Raw genomic sequence first — 20,962 nt, 5'->3', positions numbered from 1 at the left:
GGTAGCATACATAGAACCACTTTGCCTCCTTAGATGATATCATGGTACTGCATCCGATTACTCACCGGTTTATCGCTATTGAACATTTCACCTGTTCTCTTTGCTCCCCCTTCTCGTAGTAGAGAAGCACATTAGATTACACACAGTGTCATTTTTACTAGGTTCTTGCCAACACCTCTATCAAGTGATGACTGTTTACATGTTTGGTTTACGTTAATATACATGATTGTTTCTTGTAAAAATTCATAATCAGTTTTGGGTTCCATTAAAAAAAATTAATCCTTTCCCATGATCATTTTTGGAAGGGAACTTTGATTAATTAGTTTGATTAATAAATTATATGGGAAAGTAGCCACCCCACTAAAGTTTTATATTGGGGCCATTATAAGATAGCGATGCACACCTTGTCTAGATTCAATGTAAAACCACTTGGGGGTGATTTGCAAAACGACGTGTTTCTGCCTCCTAATTTGCATAACAGTTAAGGTCTCCACGATAGCAAACACGCAGCTCGTTTCCAAATTGGCGGCCCTTGCCTTAGCTTTCGTACGCCACGGATCACATTGATACATTTTTTTTTTCACCCTCATCAACCACCTGAATTTTTTTTAGATCCGCGGAAGATTTAAGTTGGGGGGCGCCTTTGTGGTAATCTTCGTGTTTTATTTTTTTATTTAGCGAGTTGCCTTATGTGGTGACTCAAGGTTTTGAGGTTTCTCCACCACATCCATGATGAAGTTCTGAACAGCGTCACTAACTTTTACAAGAGTCCTTAGGACATGTTTTAAACACGTCAAAAAAGTCTTGCATCATCCCGGTTCCCAGAATGCCTGAAGACAGACATTGAGTTTGGATATTGTATCACAGACACAGTCCCTTTGACTGTTCAAAGAAGTCACTACATCCGCCAAAAGATGTAAAGAACCATGCATGAGCAGCGCCTATTAGACGGCCGATGAGTACCAATCATTCCACGAGCAAGGAGGCACAAGGCTCGTGTTGTCTGTAGTTCAACCATACCTAGACGTTCAATACCGCGGTTCGATCGCGTCCACATTGTTACTTCGTGCGAGGAAAGGCTCTCAACAAGGGAAGTGTCCAGGCGTTTCGGTGTAAACCAAAGCGATATTGTTCGGACCTGGAGGAGATACAGAGAGACAGGAACTGTCGATGAAATGCCTCGCTCAGGTCGCCCAATGGCTACTACTGCAGTGGCTGACCGCTACATGCGGATTACGGCTCGGAGGAACCCTGACAGCAACGCCACCATGTTGAATAATGTTTTTCGTGCAGCCGTAGAACGTCGTGTTACAACTCAAACTGTGCACAAGTCTGCATGATGCGCAGCTTCATTCCCGACGTTCATGGCGAGGTCCATCTTTGCAACCAAGACACCATGCAGCGCGGTACAGATGGGTCCAACAACATGCCGAATGGACCGCTCAGGATTGGCATCACGTTCTCTTCACCGATGAGTGTCGTATATGCCTTCAACCAGACACTCTGATCCAGAATTCTGGGACAAGAGCTGCTGCAAATAATGAATTGTGTAAATATATTGGTTTTGGGAAAAGAAGTACAATTAAACCTGTCAACAATGCAAATGTGGCCGTTACTTATAAATGGTGATGCTTTTTCGAATGAGAAAAGGTTAACAATCCATACAAAAATAAATCGCCAGTTCTGCTGGAGTTTTGATTGAATCCCATAACCCACCGTAATTTTAACTCTGAGCGACTGGAATGAAAACTTACTACAGGATTTTATTCCTTTTCTGCATCTGAACAGTAATAAAATGATGACGAGCGTAGCCTTCAGGCGGAAAGACACGCACATGCCTGATGCTGGTTACTCACTTACGCCTTGCCAAACTGACAATGTGTGATTCTCGAATAAAATAGTTATTGTTGACAAAAGTGAATAGTTGATACGTGGCACAACACAATGGTCAGTATATCGTCAGCAACTCAGAATAATGCGCGCTACAGGAATTCGGAAGCTAGCCAAGGTGCTTTGTCAGAGGAAGAGTTCATGTCGTTCGAAAAACATTGTCATGTAACTAGATCTGCCTTTGTCAGCAACACATTTCAACAAATTAAATATATCAGATCACCACACTCTTTCAGGATACTCAAACTTTCGGAATAACGCGAACCACTCCTTCATTTGTGTAGCCTGTTGTATAATCAGTCTGTTAATGCTGATAGTGTGTATGGAGCAACTGTAATGCTTTTTCTCGTCACGACGAGCCGATTAAAACATCGTTATTCGTGAGGGCGTCTCGACTGTTTCTAGCTCGCAGTTGAAACGTGATATCCACATGTAATGTCTCTTATTACTTCCACATCCAAATGATGGTAGTCAAACTTATGAAGCTCGTATCTCGGACGGTTGTAAACTACGCCTTTTCGACTTTTTCTAGCATTCCGTAGGGACAAATGTTGATGGTGTTAGGACAGCAACCAGCCACAAATTTACTTTCAGTTGCTTTATTTAAAGGGCACCGTTACCGGTTTCGAATCGCTGTGATTCATCCTCAGACGATTTACACGCTTTCTTTATGACATGTGTGTTTTTCCTAAAATATAAATAATATCTAATTATAAACACGCCACAGACAGATGGTTGCGTTACAGATTTTCGTTGCATGTGACTTACGTGAAACGTCAGTTTAGAGTGTTTGTTTCCATAACATTCGTCCAACAAATGTAAATGCATTCCCACTGCATTCCTATCGTTGCACACGTAAATTGTTCTCACTAAACACTTTAGATTTGTCACTGAGAAGATTTCTACCACGCACCACATGGTTTGATACATAGAAAGAGCTTACAAACATATGAGTATCACAGATGTTATGATATATCGTAACATTTGACGATGATGTCCTATGTTTGGAAAGGATCATATATTCATTTACGCAACTGTAATGTCTTTTACACTAGTACTGAGACATTGAATTTTTGAGTTGTATTTTTAAATTACTTATAAAGTTTTTTTATAGGGCTGTATAGGTAAAATAGTAAATATGTGGCTGGTTGCTGTTCTAACACCATCAACATTTGTCTTCAAACAACAGCCACGGTCTCCATCATGTCATCATATGACAAAATTGCATTCCGTAGGAATATGTCAGCATAACAGGCAACAAATATGTAACCTTGTTTTGTTTTCCTGTCTTGCTTCTAGATCACATGATTTTATAATATTCCTTACTTTCTAGTCACTAACCCCACAATGCCTGCCCAGTTAGCCGTGCGGTCTAAAGCACTGCTCTCTGGGCGGGAAGGCGTGCCGGTCTCCGACACGAATCCGCCGCCCGGAGGATTAGTGTCGAGGTCCGGTGTGCCGGCCAGTCTGTGGATGGTTTTTAATGCGGTTTTCCATCTGCCTCGGCAGGTTGGTTCCCCTTATTCCACCTCAGTTACACTATGATAGCGATTACTGCGCAAACATTTTCTCCACGTACGCGCACTCCATAATTACCCTACAACGCAAACATTGGGGTTGCACTCATCTGGCACAATAACCCTAGGTTCAGTGTGGGGCGGCGGTGGTGTGAGTGGATTGCTGTAGCCTGTTGTGGGGTTGTGAACCACTGAGGGCTACGACAAGGACGAAGCCTATCCATCGTTTTTAGGTCCCCAGTTCCATACTATACAATACCCCCATACTGAATCGTCTGTCCCTCCTACGATGTAAAAGCACTGTGGAGGTAGAAGATACAATTGGTTCAAATGGCTCTGAGCACTATGGGACTTAACATCTACGGTCATCAGTCCCCTAGAACTTAGAACTACTTAAACCTAACTAACCTAAGGACAGCACACAACACCCAGCCATCACGAGGCAGAGAAAATCCCTGACCCCGCCGGGAATCGAACCCGGGAACCCGGGCGTGGGAAGCGAGAACGCTACCGCACGGCCACGAGATGCGGGCAGAAGATACAATTCCAATGGCTAATGGCTCACCAGTTATTGAACTGTGCACTGTTCTTAACAAAAGAATGAACAAAAAAAGTACACAGATGAAACTTCCTGGCAGATTAAAACTGTGTGCCGGACCGAGACTCAAAGTTGGGACCCTTGCCTTTCGCGGGCAAGTGCTCTACCAACTGAGTTACGCAAGCACGACTCACGACCTGTCCCCACAGCTTCAATTCTGCCAGTACCTCGTCTCCTACCTTCCAAACTTCACAGAAGCTCTTCTGCAAACCTTGGAAGTTTGGAAGGTAGGAGACGAGGTACTGGCAGAATTGAAGCTGTGGGGACAGGTCGTGAGTCGTGCTTGCGTAACTCAGTTGGTAGAGCACTTGCCCGCAAAAGCCAAAGGTCCCAAGTTCGAGTCTCGGTCCGGCACACAGTTTTAATCTGCCAGGGAGTTTCATATCAGTGCACACTTCCCAGGATAGAGAAAATCTCATTCTAAGTACACAGATATATGTAACTGAAAACTGTTATGTACTAACGAAAAAAGATGGAGCGCTTAAACGGCGAAAAACGAAACACTACTCAGTGACAATGAAATTCAGTAGACCGTGAGGCTGATCTTTGGGCTGGGCAATACTTCCGCTGCCCACATGCGCCATGCCGAAGTGAGCATATGGAAGGACGGCCTCCCCGCTCCCGCCTCACCCCATAGCGGGTGCGTGTCTCGTCCCAGTCGCGTCGCGTAGCAATTTGCGCGGTCCCATTTGAACCTGTGAAGTTCCAAAAAAGCGTACTGCGCTGCGCCGAGCCACACGCGCTACACATGTCTCAATTTGTGCCAAGCCTTAAAGGAACCAAAGGCCCGCCCCCCTCCCCCAGTTACAAAGGATCTGCGACTGTCACGATGTCTCAAATACCCTTGCGCGTTTGCACAATCTGTCGTGATCAATAGTGGCTTGTTAGTTCTGCAAGTAAAGTGGTACCAGAACTATGTCTCGGTCAACCCACACTTTCTTTACTAACTTATAGGTTTCGCAAATTTTTTTCGTGTGCAATTTACGTTATGAGTTTCAGAGAAGTCACATCATCCTGGTCGGCAGCAGGCGGACCAAAGATAGATCCACAACGCACACGAACCAAAGACGCTAGATCTCACGAGGCAGTTCCCCATTGTTGTGACAGCAGAATGCAGGCGTCAAGCTGCTCAGTGACATGGATGGACTGAGAAGTACATAGCTAATGCGCCTCAATCAAATAAGCACACTCATTTATAGTATCGGCTATGTCGATGAAAGTGGCGGCTGATGTCCATTTCACCAAACTGTGTTTGGGAGAAATGATGTAACTATGTCCACAGTTGCTGTCCTCACAGAAGGGAAGCGAAGCATTCGGAAGAAAGAGGTATGGGCGTGATACACACAAACACGCGCACATACATACACACACACACACACACACACACACACAAATATATATATAGGGTGAGTCAGGAGGAAAGGTACTTGTTTTGACAGGTGATACTACTGGTGATTCTGAACAAAAAACCTCTTCTAAACATATGCCCTTTTCTTAACCGTCTCTGGGTAAACCAATGAAAACAGCTAGGAACAGGAAAGGTGCAGGTGACGATAAATTAAGGTACTGTTATGTTATGATTTGTTTAATTGTGTACGTTTCCTCACAGAAGATGTTCAAACAGTCCACCGTCAACTCGGTGCATGTTGCTGCTCTTGTAGACACGTGTTGTGTCGCCGAACGGAGCTCAGTTTTACATTCCTTTACCTGGGCGCAAGCGTGTAAAACACGTGAGAAAGTTCCTCTCTTGTGTCCGCTCTGCGCCTGTAGACGTCGCTCTTCAGCCACTCCCACAAACAGTAATCCGATAGGGTAAGATCGGGCGACTTGAATGGCCAAGCAGTGACTCCACGGCGACCAATCCAACAATCAGGATACGTTGCGTTGGTGACTGTGTCACTGGCCGTACGGAATGTGTAGGAGCTCCGTCATGCTGAAAGTACATACGAACTCGTGTTGCCAAAGGGATATCCTCCACGTATTCTGATAACACATATCGAAGAAACTCAGGATACCGTGTCCCAGTAAGGCGGTCATCTAAAACAACTGGACTAATGAGTTGGTCATCAATAATACCGCACCACACACTGACTGAGAAAGGTCGTTGAAAAATTCGTTTCCACGCTAGTGTGCACATTTTCATTTGCCCGTACATGAGAGTTGCGCGTGTTGTTGATTCCGTTGCGGGTAAATGTTGACTCATCAGTGAACAGAGTACGTGGAGTTGATCGCTCATTGGCAAAATGATCCACTGACAGAATTCTTGCCGGGCGGCAGCACATCCTCCGTGCAGATGCTGGACACTCTGCCGATGACAGGGACGCGGACCGCGCTCCTGTACTGCGCGCATCACTCGTGTCTGTGGAATACCAAGCTGGGCAGCAGTTCTTCTAGTGCTAGCACTAGGGTTGCGTTCCACTATTGGCAGAATGTTCTCAACTTCATTCGGATTTTGTTGTACGGGACGTTCAGAGACAACAGTTACGCTGGGAAGCGTACCTCGCTCACGCAATCCGTGAAACACCCTGCTACCTGGCGCTGTGCGATTCTAAAACTGTTGCTCGACAAACACCATGACACCATACTCTGCTTGTGCGACAATCCGTGGCATTTTCACTGCACAAAACTGTATTAGTTGTTCACGCAACAACACTGTACTACCGTACGCTACAAGCACTGTCGGACTGAGACTTGAGGTAAACAACTGCATCATTCGCAAATGAACTGCCTAGTTTCAGCTACTTTTCAAGGTCACCCAACCACATTTCCTACGTACATCGAGGGACGTATGTCACCTAGCTTATTATGCTGATACAAAACACTCACCCTGCCGACAGTGTGGAGGGAGGGAAAATAGGTGTGAAAAACGAACCAGCCTCTCCTGGGCTGCTGGAGAGAGGTAGGAGTGTACTTTCTTTATTTTCTGGACAGTTTATTTAGCTATAGATTTCACATAATTTATCTGGCTGATGAAAAATAGCCTCACGTGATTGGAGTCACAATACACAGGTTACAGATCTCGAAAGTACTCACAAATAATGCATTAGCTGATGTGTAGAGACGCAAACAACTCGTAAATTACGGGGTCGCGTAGTGGCTAGCACACTGGACTCGCATTCGGGAGGACGACGGTTCAATCCCGCGTCCGGCCATCCTGATTTAGGTTTTCCGTGATTTCCCTAAATTACTCCAGGCAAATGCCGGGAGGGTTCCTTTGGAAGGACACGGCCGACTTCCTCCCCCGTCCTTCCCTAAGCCAATGAGAGCGACGACCTCGCTGTCCGGCCTCCCCCCTCAAACAACCCAACCGAAATAACGCTGGTGCCTGCTTTGTGTGATGTTCGACTCCTTTGTCATACTTCATCATCTAACGCGCGGCTATGCAGGCTACGTACAGACAAGCGCGGAGATTGCCATACGTCTGTCTCTTCTACTGTCTTATCAATGTACATTACCCCCCATACCTTTCCTCGACATTAACTCTCTTCTCACGACAACATAAAGCAAGTTCGTTCCCGTAAGAGAAAAACTCTTACTGTCGCAAACAATCACTCTGTCACTTTCTTGAAGTCCTATTCAGCACCAGGTACCCGATTGTGGAATGGGATCCCACGTTTTATCTGACAATTAAAATAACACCTCCAACTTATAAAACAGTTAATGACGTATCTAGTCAAGCAACAATAACATCTACCTTTGTCCCTGCACGAACTCGTGACCATATTACTGCATTGTTTTTTTACCAAATTTTACTCATTGCCCAGTATTATTAGCTGATGCACTATTATTGTCATTATTATTATACTAGTGGCAGCAGCAGCAGTAAAAGTAGTGCTGCTAGCAATGATGTCATTAGTTCTTGGTCCAGCACTACAGGAGGTGGATAAAAGCATGGAAACAGCGAAAACCAGACAAATTATCACGCATAAAACGGGGGAGGAAAACCGTAGACATTCAAAACAGATCCCAGACGTCTCGGAGTGGCATCCCATGCAAAATGCCGCAAGTTGAGGTAACAATGATGGAGGTGGACAGCGATCACGCACTTTTCTCTCCATTGCAGACCACAAAGGGTGATGATGAAGTCCCATACTCCGCGACGGAGCGTAGGGGAACGATGCGGGAGACCCGCACCGCCGTGGTAGGCAAGATCCTAGTGGAGGTGGTTTGCCGTTGCCTTCCTCCGACCGTAATGGGGTGAATGATGATGACGAAGACGACACAACAACACCGAGTCATCTCGAGGCAGATGAAAATCCCTGACCCCGCCGGTAATCGAACCCGGGACCCCGTGCTCCGTAAGAGACAACGCTACCGCGAGACCACGAGCTGCGGACGACCACAAAGGGTCGGTAATAAGAGATGTGGTGACTGTGGTCACCAGGACAGGTGCGACAGTTCATCCTCGCGCTCACCTAACGAGTGCCGCCTGGCCGGTGCGAGCTGTGTGAGCAGGGGCGCCGTCGTCTGAGAGTGCACCACCACTGTCCAGTGTACGGGGTCGCAAAGCCTCGCTCAGGGGGTCGCGGTCGCAACGAGACGTCCACTTTGTGCTCTCTCGGAGCGACGCGCGAAGACAACAGGCACGTCCGTACCTGTTGCCGTACTCGGACAACTGATTGTAGTGACCGAAAACGAGAGACTATGCCCCCGCTGACTCCTTCTACCGCGGCAGACAATACAATTATATATCTGTCCACAGAGCACTGCAACCTCTTTCCACATTGCACTTGATTTCTCGATCAGTATAGTATCAATAGAAAGAAAATTAAATTCGTTGCCTTTGAAATCAAAAAATGGTTCAGATGGCTCTGAGCACTATGGGACTTTAACATCTGACGTCATCACTCCGCTAGGCTGAGAACTACTTAAACATAACTAACCTAAGGACATCACACACATCCATGCCCGAGGCAGGATTCGAACCTGCGACCGTAGCTGTCGCGCGGTTCCGGATTGAAGCGCCGAAAACCGCTCGGCCACAACGGCCGGCCCTTTGAAATCGCTGACATACTTTTATCATAGTTGTGCGGGTCGCCGGAATATTTTTGCTTGGAAAGGGGTCGCGTGTTCAGAAAGGCTTAAAAACACTGCCATAGGGGAACAAACATTGTGGGCCGGCCATGGTGGCCGAGCGATTCTAGGCGCTTCAATCCGGAACTGCGCGACCGCTACGGTCGCAGGTTCGAATGCCTCGGGCATGGATGTGTGTGATGTCCTTAGGTTAGTTAGGTTTAAGAAGTTCTAAGTTCTAGGGGACTGATGACCTCAGATGTTAAGTCCCATAGTGCTCAGAGCCATTGGAATCATTTTGAACAAACATTGTGTCAAGGGATGGACGTGATCTGCCACACGACGCTTGGCACTAACGAGGCATTGCGGAGTAACGGCAGGACTCATGGAATACCACGATGTCGCTGTCCAAAGTATCACCGAACCCCCGCCGTGTTTCACTCTCGGGACAAAAATAAGATGGAAACAGTGGCAGCAAGACTTACCCGATCAAATTACTTCCTTACATTGCTCCACACTCCAGGTTTTACGGCTCCGACACCACGTTTTCCTGTTGCGGGCATTTGCGTGGCTCGTGTGAGGTTTCGGAAAGCCATTTCCCACTGCAATTCTTTCCTTCTGGAGCTCCCTTTGTGTTGTTTTGGTGTCGTCAGGGTTCGTGAGTGCCCCATTCAATTCTGCAATGACTTTTTCAGCTGTCTTCCCGTTATTTTCCGACCCTGTCTTCTTCAACGACCGTCTGTCGCGACCACTCAGCACCCCCTTTCAGCCGGCCGAAGTGGCTGTGCAGTTAAAGGCGCTGCAGTCTGGAACCGCAAGACCGCTACGGTCGCAGGTTCGAATCCTGCCTCGAGCATGGATGTTTGTGATGTCCTTAGGTTAGTTAGGTTTAACTAGTTCTAAGTTCTAGGGGACTAATGACCTCGGCAGTTGAGTCCCATAGTGCTCAGAGCCATTTGAACCATTTTGAACTCCCTTTCATCCACTTTGTGACTCAGTGAATGATGTTTTTCCGCTTTTCAGTAAGCGGTATATACGCCTTCAATACGGCGCCTCTTGTCACACCAAACGCGTCGGCCACCTTGATCACGGAAGCATCCGCCTTACGAGCACAACATACGAGGTGCGGCTAGAAAAAAACCGGACTGATGCTGGAAAAAACATTTATTTACAATTATTTACAATTTCATGTTATCTCCTTCAATGTACTCTCCTCCTCGGTCTCTACACCGCTCCATACGAATTTTCCACTGTTCATAGCAATGCTGCAGATCATTTTCGGTAAGTCCATACATTACTTCCGTCGCTTTTTCTTTTACTGCTTCAACAGTCTCAAATCTAGTTCCTTTCAAAGCTGACTTGACTTTAGGGAAAAGAAAAAAGTCACAGGGGGCCAAATCAGGTGAGTAGGGTGGATGATCTAAGATGGGAATGTTGTGTTTTGCCAAAAACGTCTTCACTGACAACGCACTGTGAGCTGGGGCATTGTCTTGGTGAAGGATCCATGACTTTTTTCTCCACAAATCGTTCCGTTTTCTCCATACTCGCTCACGTAGGGTAGCCAGGACGCTAATGTAGTAATGCTGATTCACTGTTTGTCCCTCTGGTACCCAATCAATGTGCACAATCCCTTTGATGTCAAAAAAAAAAACAGTCATCATTGCCTTGAATTTCGATTTTGACATTCGTGCTTTTTTTTGTCGTGGAGAACCAGAAGTTTTCCAATGCATCGATTGGCGTTTAGTTTCGGGATCGTAAGTAAAAAACCACGATTCATCGCAAGTAATAACATTTTGTAAGAAGGTGGGATCACTTTCAATGTTTTCCAGGATGTCAGAACAAATCATTCTTCGGCGTTCCTTCTGTTCAATTGTGAGACACTTTGGAACCATTTTTGAACACACTTTGTTCATGTTGAAACTTTCATGAAGAATCTGCCTAACACTTTCCTTGTCAACTCCTGTTAACTAAGACACTGCTCTGATTGTTAAACGGCGATCTTGTCGAACAAGTTTACCGATTTTTTCAATGATTGCATCAGTTTTTGCTGACAATGGTCTGCCAGTGCGAGTGTCATCACTGGTGTCTTCGCGGCCATCTTTAAATCGTTTAAACCACTTAAACACTTGTGTTCGCGATAAACAATCATCACCGTACACTTGTTGTAACATTACAAACGTTTCACTTGCAGATTTTCCTAGTTTGAAACAAAATTTGATGTTAACACGCTGTTCTTTCTGTACATTCAACATTTTCCGACGCACAGACAAAACGTCAACTACTTAAAACAGACGCCACGGGCAGACTGAGTGCAGGAGGCAGATGAAACTCGAGCAGTAGGCGGAGCGAGAGTCACGTGACAGGCCACGCGACTTTCAGCCTTATTGCATTCGTTTTATTGTTTCACCAGTACTAGTCCGGTTTTTTTCTAGCCACACCTCGTATTTCCCACGTTCGAATTCGCTCAGCTCCGACATAATGAACTCACAGCCACACAGAACAATGTTCTGACCACGACTGACAGTTGCAGCCTATTGAGGACACTGGACAGGTACCGTTCGTGATCAAACAGAAAATCGCAACCTCCAGACTTGACTAGAATCTCCATTTATGTTCACGCAAGCATTTCTCGCTATGTGTCCATACTTGTGAGCAACACTTGTGTTCATTCAGTGTGTCATTTTGAGTTCTATTAATACTAGTTTATTACTTTTGTATCTTTTAAAATTCTTATTCTTCTTAGGTAACCATGATCTGCCAACAGCCTTGCCGCAGTGGTAACAGCGGTTCCCGTCAGATCACCGAAGTTAAGCTCTGTCGGGCTGGGCTAGCACTTGGATGGGTGAGCATCCGGTCTGCCGAGCGCTGTTGCCAAGCGGGCTGCACTCAAGCCTTTGTGAGGCAAACTGAGGAGCTACTTGACTGAGAAGTAGCGGCTCCGGTCTCGTAAACTGACATACGACCAGGAGAGCGGAGTGCTGACCACATGCTCCTCCAAATTCGCATCCAGTGACGCCTGTGGGCTGAGGATGACACGGCGGCCGGTCGGTGCCGCTGGGCCTTCCAAAGCCTGTTCGGACGGAAAGATAACCATGATCTAAAAAAATTCTCTGTGAGTGAAACACTGGTACAATGTAAAGGAAACCTGAAGACCCTAATCTGATCGTGTTAAATAAATGAAATGTCGTGTGGCTAAGGCCTCCTGTCGGGTAGACCGTTCGCCTGGTGCAGGTCTTTCGATTTGAGGCCACTTCGGCGACCTGCGCGTCGATGGGGATGAAATGATGATGATTAGGACAACACAACACCCAGTCCCTGAGCGGAGAAAATCTCCGACCCAGCCGGGAATCGGACGCGGGACCTTAGGATTGACATTCCATCACGCTGATCACTCAGCTACCGGGGCCGGACTGTTAAATAAATAAAAGTGTCGCATGTTACCTACACGTCACAGCGAACTTTTATTATTAGTAAATTTAGGTTATGATGAATAAAAGTCCGTTCTTCTGAAAGAATCGCCTGGAAAGAGGTCAGGTGGTCTCAGTCCATCTTTGCATTTCGAAAAGATCACAGAATTCGGCAGAGTTATATCACTGGTTGACTCAGTGCCGGACCTACGCTTTTTACCAGTACGATTATATGGGGTGTCAGACGAAATATGGGAGTGGACTGAGGATGCATTGGTAGGGAGGAAGCAGCATTTTGTCTTGGGTGGAGAGTCATCGGCAGACGTAGAAGTAACTTCGACTGTACCCCAGGGAAGTGTTTTGGGGCCCTTGATGTTCATGTTGTATATTAACGATCTTTCAGACAATGTTAATAGTAACCGCAAGCTTTTCGCAGATGATGCAGTTGTCTGCAACGAAATACCGTCTCAACGAAGCTGTACAAGTATACAGTCGAACCTACTTAAGATTTCAAACTGGTGCGATGATTGGCAGCCTGCTGTAAACCTTCAAAAATCTAAAACTGTGCACTTCACAAAAGGAAAACACAAGGTAGCCTATGAAAACAATACACTGGGGCCGAAATTAAAGCAACAAACCGCTATTTCCCAATCCTGTGTCTAATTCATGATACAATCATTCAAACTCGATCAGATGTCCGTACGATCGAGTTGTGGACGGGAGGTGCCATTCCGGTCAACGGACAACCATGCCAACGATGACGTCAGCACACCTATAAGCCGAGATAGTGTTTGCCGGATAGCCTCATATCCACTACTGCGGTGTACACAGTCACGGACGGTGCAATATGACACAGAGAAGATGCCCACCATACTCTCTGTGGTGGAAGGCCGTTGAAAGAAAGGCATGAGGACAGTCGCAAACTGTTGTGACCCAGTCGCTTAATGTCAATCCTTCTGTTGTTTCTCGGCTGTGGCGACTGTTTATAAGAGACCGAAAATGTATCCCAAAGACCAGGGCGGGACCGACCACGTGTGACGTCAGAGGAGAGGACCGTTATTTATTTGGCTGCAAGGGCACGACTGTACCGCCTTAGCACTGCACGGCAGCTGGCACGTGAGCTCGCAGCATCCACTGGACGTACGTATTGTATCGAGGGCAAACGATGTGCAGAAGGCTTCGGCAGTGTGACCTTTACTGTCAGAGACCTACTGCGTGTCTACCTCTGACGCGTCTTTACAGAAGGGAAAGTCTAGAATGGAGTCATCAGCATGTCACCTGGACGGTCGAACAGTGGACCAATGTTGTTTTCACAGACGAGTCCCGGTTCTCGATCGATTCGCATCTCGAGGGAGCGTGGAGCACGATTTCTGGACTCAAACACTGTGGAAAGAGACCGATATTGAGGTGGGTCCCTAACGCTGTGGGCAGACGAACCCCTCTTCATGCAATCGTGCGGGTGAATCGGCAAGGTTTAACTGCAGTCAGATATTGTGACGAGATCTTGGGACCTCATTTGCAGTTGCTGCGAGGTGCCGTGGGTCCAGACTTCGTATTGATGGCGATAACGCCCGACTTCATAGAGCACAGGTGGCTGATGTTTTCTCGGAAGCGGATGATGTTGCATGCATGGCGTGGCCTGCTCGATTTGAATCCTACAGAGCACGTCTGGGGTGCACTGGGGAGACGGCTTACATGACGTCAGCATCCACCAACCACTGTGCAAGACTGCAAGTAGCTCTGCAGGAAGGATGTGCGTTATTGCCTCAAGATGAGAGTGATGACATCATTCACAGCACGCCCCGTCGTTTTTAGGCCTGTAATGCTGTCAGAGATGATCACAACCCATACTGAGCACATTCCAAATCCGTTAAGTTGGGAGAAAACGAAGAACATTTTTGTTTACCGTTATTCATGTTGCAGTTCGAAAATGGTTCAAATGGCTCTGAGCGCTGTGGGACTTAACTTCTGAGATCATCAGTCCCCTAGAACTTAGAACTACTTAAACCTAACTAACCTAAGGACATCATCCACTTCCATGCCCGAGGCAGGATTCGAACCTGCGACCGTAGCGGTCACACGGTTCCAGACTGAAGCGCCTAGAACCGCACGGCCATATTCTCCTTTCAAGACATTGTTCATTCCGTTCTTCCAAGTCATTTGCCGTCTCTGACAAAATTGCAGTGTTATCGGAAAACTTCAGAGTTTTTAGTTCTTCCCCCTGAACCCTAATTCCTACTCCAATTTGTTCTTTGCTTTCCTTTATTGCTTCTGGGTTAGGCTACAACCCTGTCTAATTCCCCTCTCAGTCACTACTTCCCTTTCCCTTTCTATACTTTTAAAATATCGGGAATCCGACATATCGATATTTAAAAATATCGGTATCAACACTTGATATGTTGAAAAAAAATTATTGATACATCGACAGAAAAAATATTAACGTACTGGCCAAAAAAAATATGGGCTGCACATTGTAAATATGCTGCCAGTTTCAGATCTGTATATTTCTTATTAGGTACTCCGTGCATCAACAAGCTAGCAGCCTGCTTATCCCCCTTAGAGCAAGAACTGTAAAGAAAAGCGACGCACGGTCACACTTGGCGACGATGGTAGTTGCAGATAAAATGGAACAAATAAAAGGTATTCGATGGATCCGTCGTTCGGTTTCGTCAAATACCGAATTTGCCTGGACCGCTTCACGCCGACTCCCCTGTTCCTTTTATCTCTGCAAACGTCAGCGACCTGGCAGCTGTGGTGTCAAAACTGCGTAGTGAAGTTAAGGCGTTGCGGTGTCTGTTGGTAGCGCCGAGCGTCGATTACGTCAGCATTTCCCCTCACAGATCTCTGCCCACCGCGAAAACCAGTCTTCTCATTTACGTTTTCGTTCATCAGTTTCACCAACTGTTTTTGAATAATGCCGATGTGAAGAAATAGCACACTAGTTGCGTTAAAATTGTCGTTTAACGTAACTGGAGTGCAATTCCTTTACATCATATATCTTGTTATTCCATTCACACCGCCGCCCCCCAGTGCAATCAGACTTCTTCTTAGTGCCATCTATACTTGCTTCACACGGTCAGAGAGAAAGACTGGACGTGATGAAAGCTCAAAAATAGTAAGGCTCCATCAGACAGTGAAAGTATGATTATATTCTACTACAATTTCAAACCTAGCGATGTACCGGCCGGTGTGGCCGAGCGGTTCTAGGCACTTCAGTCTGGAATCGCGAGACCGCTACGGTCGTAGGTTCGAATCCTGCCTCGGGCATGGATGTGTGTGTTGTCCTTAGGTTAGTTAGGTTCAAGTAGTTCTAAGTTCTAGGCGACTGATGACGTCAGCAGTTGAGTGCCGTAGTGCTCAGAGGCACCTAGCGGGGTAGCGCAGTAGTTAGCACGCATGTAAATTCGGGAGGACGACAGTTGAAACCGGCGCCCCGTCATCCTCATTCAGATTTTCCGTGATTTCCCTAAATTACTTCAGGCAAATGCTAGGATGGCTGCTTTGAAAGGGCCGACTTCCTTCCCCATCCTTCCCTCATCTAATGGGACAGATGACCTCGCTGTTTGGCCTACTCCCCCAAATCAAGGAACTAAGCCACTACAATTTCAAAAGAACAACTTCAAATGTTTATCGGAATCTCGAAAAAAAATATAACATGAAATAAAAATTTCAGCACTTGGTATTGCCATTTCGGTATCGATATATCGGTGAGAAAAATGCTATTTTTTGGAAAGACCTATCGAGTTGACGTGACCAACCCGAGTAACCGCCACGGTAATTTTCATCCTATTTATGCTTCTGTATTACAAAAGTACGCATTCTAAGCGACATAGTGCACACAGCCACTCAGCTGTATTGGACATCGTTCCGTCAAAATTGCGTGTGTGCCTTGCTCGGATTTACACTGCTTTTGTTCTTGATTCATGTTCACATCGGGTCCGTACGCAGCAAGTTCCTTCATTTTCATCTTAACCGCATGTTCCAAATTATTGCCTGATAAACCGCACATAGAATTCATATTGCGTTGTTTTCGAACTCGTGGTATGCTGCTGCTATTAGCAGGAAAGTAAAACTCAAATACATATTAGCAACGGGATTCTTGCTTATAACACACGTTGCCGTAGTGAGAAAGCAAGGAAACTAAAGGAACATGGCTCTAATCATTCATGAAACTCTCGCTAGGTGCTGACGCTTACCCTACTCTAGTACACTTTGGCGAGACATATGCAAACTTATTCTACATGAATATAGAACAGCCAACGGCAGAAACAAAAAAACACTCTAAAACACTATCAAAACAATAATACTTAACGTCGATTAATGACATACCAAAGCGTAATAGAGATATACAGAGACAGGGATTTCGGCAGCTCTGTTCACTGCCTTTTGATGTAACCAGTAGAGCCCGAAAATTGTTTGCAGGTTGGTAGGACACCCTTAGGCTGAAACACCAGAGCCATCGGGACGCCCACAAGAGGTGTACTCCGAGGAAATCACGCCCCATAGAGCTAAGCGACATTTCAAGTCGCAGCTTTAATTCTAGCTTCTACCTGTCCGAAAAACATCGCTTGATATCACGTACCAACAGTTCCAAAAACATTGACCGGTGTTATTTGAAACCGTGTGGGGGATACGCGAAATGCGTTCTAATAATTTAAATTCTGTAGTACATTATAGAGAAATTATTTTAATGTACAGGGAGAATATAACAAAAGTTAAACTTTCAAAACGCTGTAGAAATAACACCACTGGTCAGAATGACGTCAAATTGCAACGGAATATTATCGGAGAAGGGGGAAAACGTATTGCAGAAGAAGAAAAGTAATGTGAAAATTGATCAACAGATGGCGCTGTACGTTTTTTTTTTGGATATTTGTGGTAAGGTGCTTTGGGATCAAACTGCTGATGTCATCGGTCCCTAGGCTTACACACTACTTAATATAACTTAAACTAACCTACGCTAAGGACAACACACACATCCGTGCCCGGGGAAGGACTCGAACCTCCGACGGGGGGAGCCGCGCGTACCGTGGCAAGGCGATCGAGACTGCGCGGCGGCGCTGTATGTGTCACAGTACATAAATACACCTGTCATGCACACGACCCATTGAGTTTGGTACAAACACGCCGCGTGCACGGCATTTCCTCCTTTCGCGTCTGCGACGTTCGCCATGACTGTCTCTATGCAGGATCGACATCTGCTTGTAAAACTATACTAAAAGTATAATGATTGTGCACATGTCGCTCTGCAGGAGTTCCGGACACTGAAGTGTTTGAAGAAAGGCGTTGGTCCGATGATTGACATGTGTCTGGAGAAAATAATTCGGAAATTCGAAAAGACGGGTTCTTTTGGTGTACAATCTAGTAGAGGGAGGAAACGAATTGATTCGACGTCAGTGGAAGCAGCGGCCACAGCAATGCATGAGGAGACGAGTGGTGGGGTGCAGACGTGTAGCGCACAGAGAATTGGCCGAACATTGGACATACTCTTGAGCACGGTGCGTAAAATCCTACGAAACATCCTTCTTTGCTATCCATTCAAAATTACCCATGTGCACGATTTGCTTCCTCTTAACCTACTAGCAAGGGAGACCACTGCTTCAGAATTTCTAGCTCGCATGAAAGTGGACAATGATTAGCCCCAGAAGATTTTGGGGACTGACGAAGCCCACTTACATCCGGCAGGGTGCGTCGATACACAGAATTGTCGAATATGGGCAACGGAAAATCCACACGCAAGTCAACCAGTACCACATCGTCCTAAAAAGCCCACTGTGTGGCGCGGGTTTACGGCATCATTTATGTAGGACCGTATGTTTTCCAAGAGACATGTGCTTCCGGTCCTAGGAGGGGAACGGCGGGTAGTATGGGCCAGTGGGTATTTCAGCTATTCACTACTAGGTAGCAGCACGGTACACAGTTTAATATTTGCCGCCAGCGCCATTTCGCCATGTGCAGAGAGTTTGTTTGATTACCTGTGTTGTCTCGTCTGCGAGTGATTATTGTTTATTTGTGCTTCTACAAGATGTTGTCTCGAATACTATTTAACATCACTCTGCATCATTACAGGTAAGAATATACTTATGAAACTAGAGCTGTTATTTAGTTTACTCTATTAATGTAAGTCAGTGACAATTGCATTTCGTTTGCTCTAACAATGTTTCGCTTACTACCGTGTTTTCATATCAGCGTGAGTCGGCTAGTATGGGCCAGAGCAAAAGCAAAAAGCACAACAGAGAGAGAGACAAATGAAATTTTCAAGACAAGAACAAACGATGATCAATAATAAGAAGAAAAATGAACAAATCAAAATTTTTCGTAATGACAGTCCTACACTAAGCAGTTCTCAAGACGTTGTAGATGTAAAATGTTTTGTGTGTGGAGAAGGCTATGAGCAATACCAGATTCAGTGCAGCAGGAGTGAAGGCTGGGCACATCAGCTCTGTGTGAACATTGACAACTTACTTTTTCACTTTAATGATCTCTCTGAGCTAAATAAATCATAGGGTAAATGAGCTATAATGTATTATACATGGTGTATAGCATTAAACAATAAAACTTTTATTCAAAACAATGTCTTTAATTTATAAACATAATCATATTGGCGTGGCCCACACTACCCGCCAATTTTTAAAATGCCTAAAATGCAAGTTTAATTCTAACTACATTTTGTGTTATGTTCTCTTCATATATTGCTAAATGTATTTTTATTACTTAGAGGAAAGAAGTTGAAAATATGAGTTTTTTCGCTCATAACTGAGTTGAGCTACAAATATATTTTGTAATTTACATTTTTCCTTAAATGGTCCATAATAGCCGCCATTCCCCAAATTGTACCGTCACTCGTAAGCGCTATGAGTGTCTTTTGCGCAACCACGTCATTCCAGCTATCCAACAGCGCGGATGTGTGGATGGGATCATTTTTATGCAAGGCAGCCCACCTCCGCACACTGCAAATCCAGTTAAGCAGCTGGTGAAGCGCCGTTTCGGAAATGCTAGAATTATCAGCCACCATTTCGCTACAGCTTTATAGTCCCGATCACCTGATCTTAATCAAAATGTTCAAATGTGTGTGAAATCTTATGGGACTTAACTGCTAAGGCCATCAGTCCCTAAGCTTACACACTACTTAACCTAAATTATCCTAAGGACAAACACACACACCCATGCACGAGGGAGGACTCGAACCTCCACCGGGACCAGCCGCACAGTCCATGACTGCAGCGCCTAAGACCGCTCGGCTTAATCCTTCCGACTTTTGGCTGTGGGGCTACCTGGAAGATGTTGTGTTCAGTGTTACGATTGAAAACTTAGCTGCACTGAAGGCGCGCATTGCGCAAGACGCTCTGAACGTGACCCCGGAAACGCTTCGAGCAGTTGTGAAAAATGCTGTTTCTCGATTTCAACTTGTTGCAGAAAACGGTGTACAGCATACTGAACATGTTTTACGCCAGTCACGCGGAAATTAATAATCCGATTTGTTTTTGATAGATGCTTTTTCTGTGGTTTTTGGCCTCTGCACAATTTTAAAAACCGGTGTGAATTATGTTTTTATGTAGTTTTTGGCCTCAGGACAATTAAAAACCTATGTGAGTTATGTTTTTTATGTGGTTTTTGGCCTCGGCACAATTAAAAACCGATTTTTCCCATCCGATGTGGTAAGACCTTGCCGTGGATGGGCTAACTGAGAGTACCACACCAGTACACCCCATGCACACTGAGGAGTAGTTTGTTTAACGACAAACGTGCACTTTAGGCATTGTTGTATGATTCATTTGTCATTTGTAGTCGACCTCTATTAATTTATGATGCTTACAGCGCCATCTATTGCTACATTTTGTAACCATTTATTTTCTTCTGCCATAGTTTTCCCCTTCTCTGACAATATTCCGTTGGAATTTGACATCATTCTGGCCAGTGGTGTGTTACTTCTACAGTGGTTCGAAAGTTTAATTGTGATCACCCCGTATATTGTGGAGTGGTTCCAGCTCAAAGCGTTTAATTACGGACCGCGCCTGTACGGACGTAGACGTAGCTGCAGGCGCTGAGCGCAGCGGGCTTACCGGCGTCAGAGAGCAGATCTCCTTGGCGACGGAGTGCCTGTTGCCCTGGAACGTGCAGTCGCAGTAGCGCAGCGCGCCCCGGGCGGCCGGCAGCGCGGCTGTGGCCGCGGCCAGCGCCAGCAGCACGAGGCGGGCCATGGGGGAACTGCAGCTGCGGCTGCGCGCGCCGCCGCGCCCAGCCCCGCCTCTTTTATAGCCGGCGCGCTTCCGGCCGCCGGCGCCGCGGTGGCGCCTGGGAGCTCACCACACCAGACGAGACGAGAAAGTGTCGAGTATTGTGACGTCACAGTGTAGAATTTCGCGTCCCACAGTATACCGTAGCGTGAAAGATTGTGTAAGACAAGTTAGTTTTTCGTTTTCTACATCTACGTCTACATCGCTATTCTGCGAATAACAATTAAGTGTACCACAGATGGTTCATCGAACCACCTTTACAATAATTGTCTGTTATCGTACTCTCGAACAGCACGCGGG

General features: G+C 45.9%; 1 protein-coding gene across 1 annotated transcript in view; it reads right to left on the bottom strand.

Annotated features, from left to right (window-relative positions):
• The window catches only part of LOC126419676 (macrophage mannose receptor 1-like), a 63,715-nt gene extending 43,128 nt beyond the window's left edge, over positions 1-20,587 (bottom strand). Inside the window, exon 1 of the mRNA XM_050086865.1 lies at positions 20,489-20,587. The gene's annotated coding sequence lies outside the window, so the exon portion shown is untranslated. The remainder of the gene's footprint in view (positions 1-20,488) is intronic.
• Between the last annotated feature and the right edge of the window lie 375 nt (positions 20,588-20,962).

The sequence above is a fragment of the Schistocerca serialis genome, chromosome 1 (genome assembly GCF_023864345.2).
Source record: "Schistocerca serialis cubense isolate TAMUIC-IGC-003099 chromosome 1, iqSchSeri2.2, whole genome shotgun sequence".
Taxonomy (NCBI): domain Eukaryota; kingdom Metazoa; phylum Arthropoda; class Insecta; order Orthoptera; family Acrididae; genus Schistocerca; species Schistocerca serialis.
Note: the sequence above shows the minus strand (reverse complement) of the source record. Positions and strands in the feature narration are given on the sequence as shown.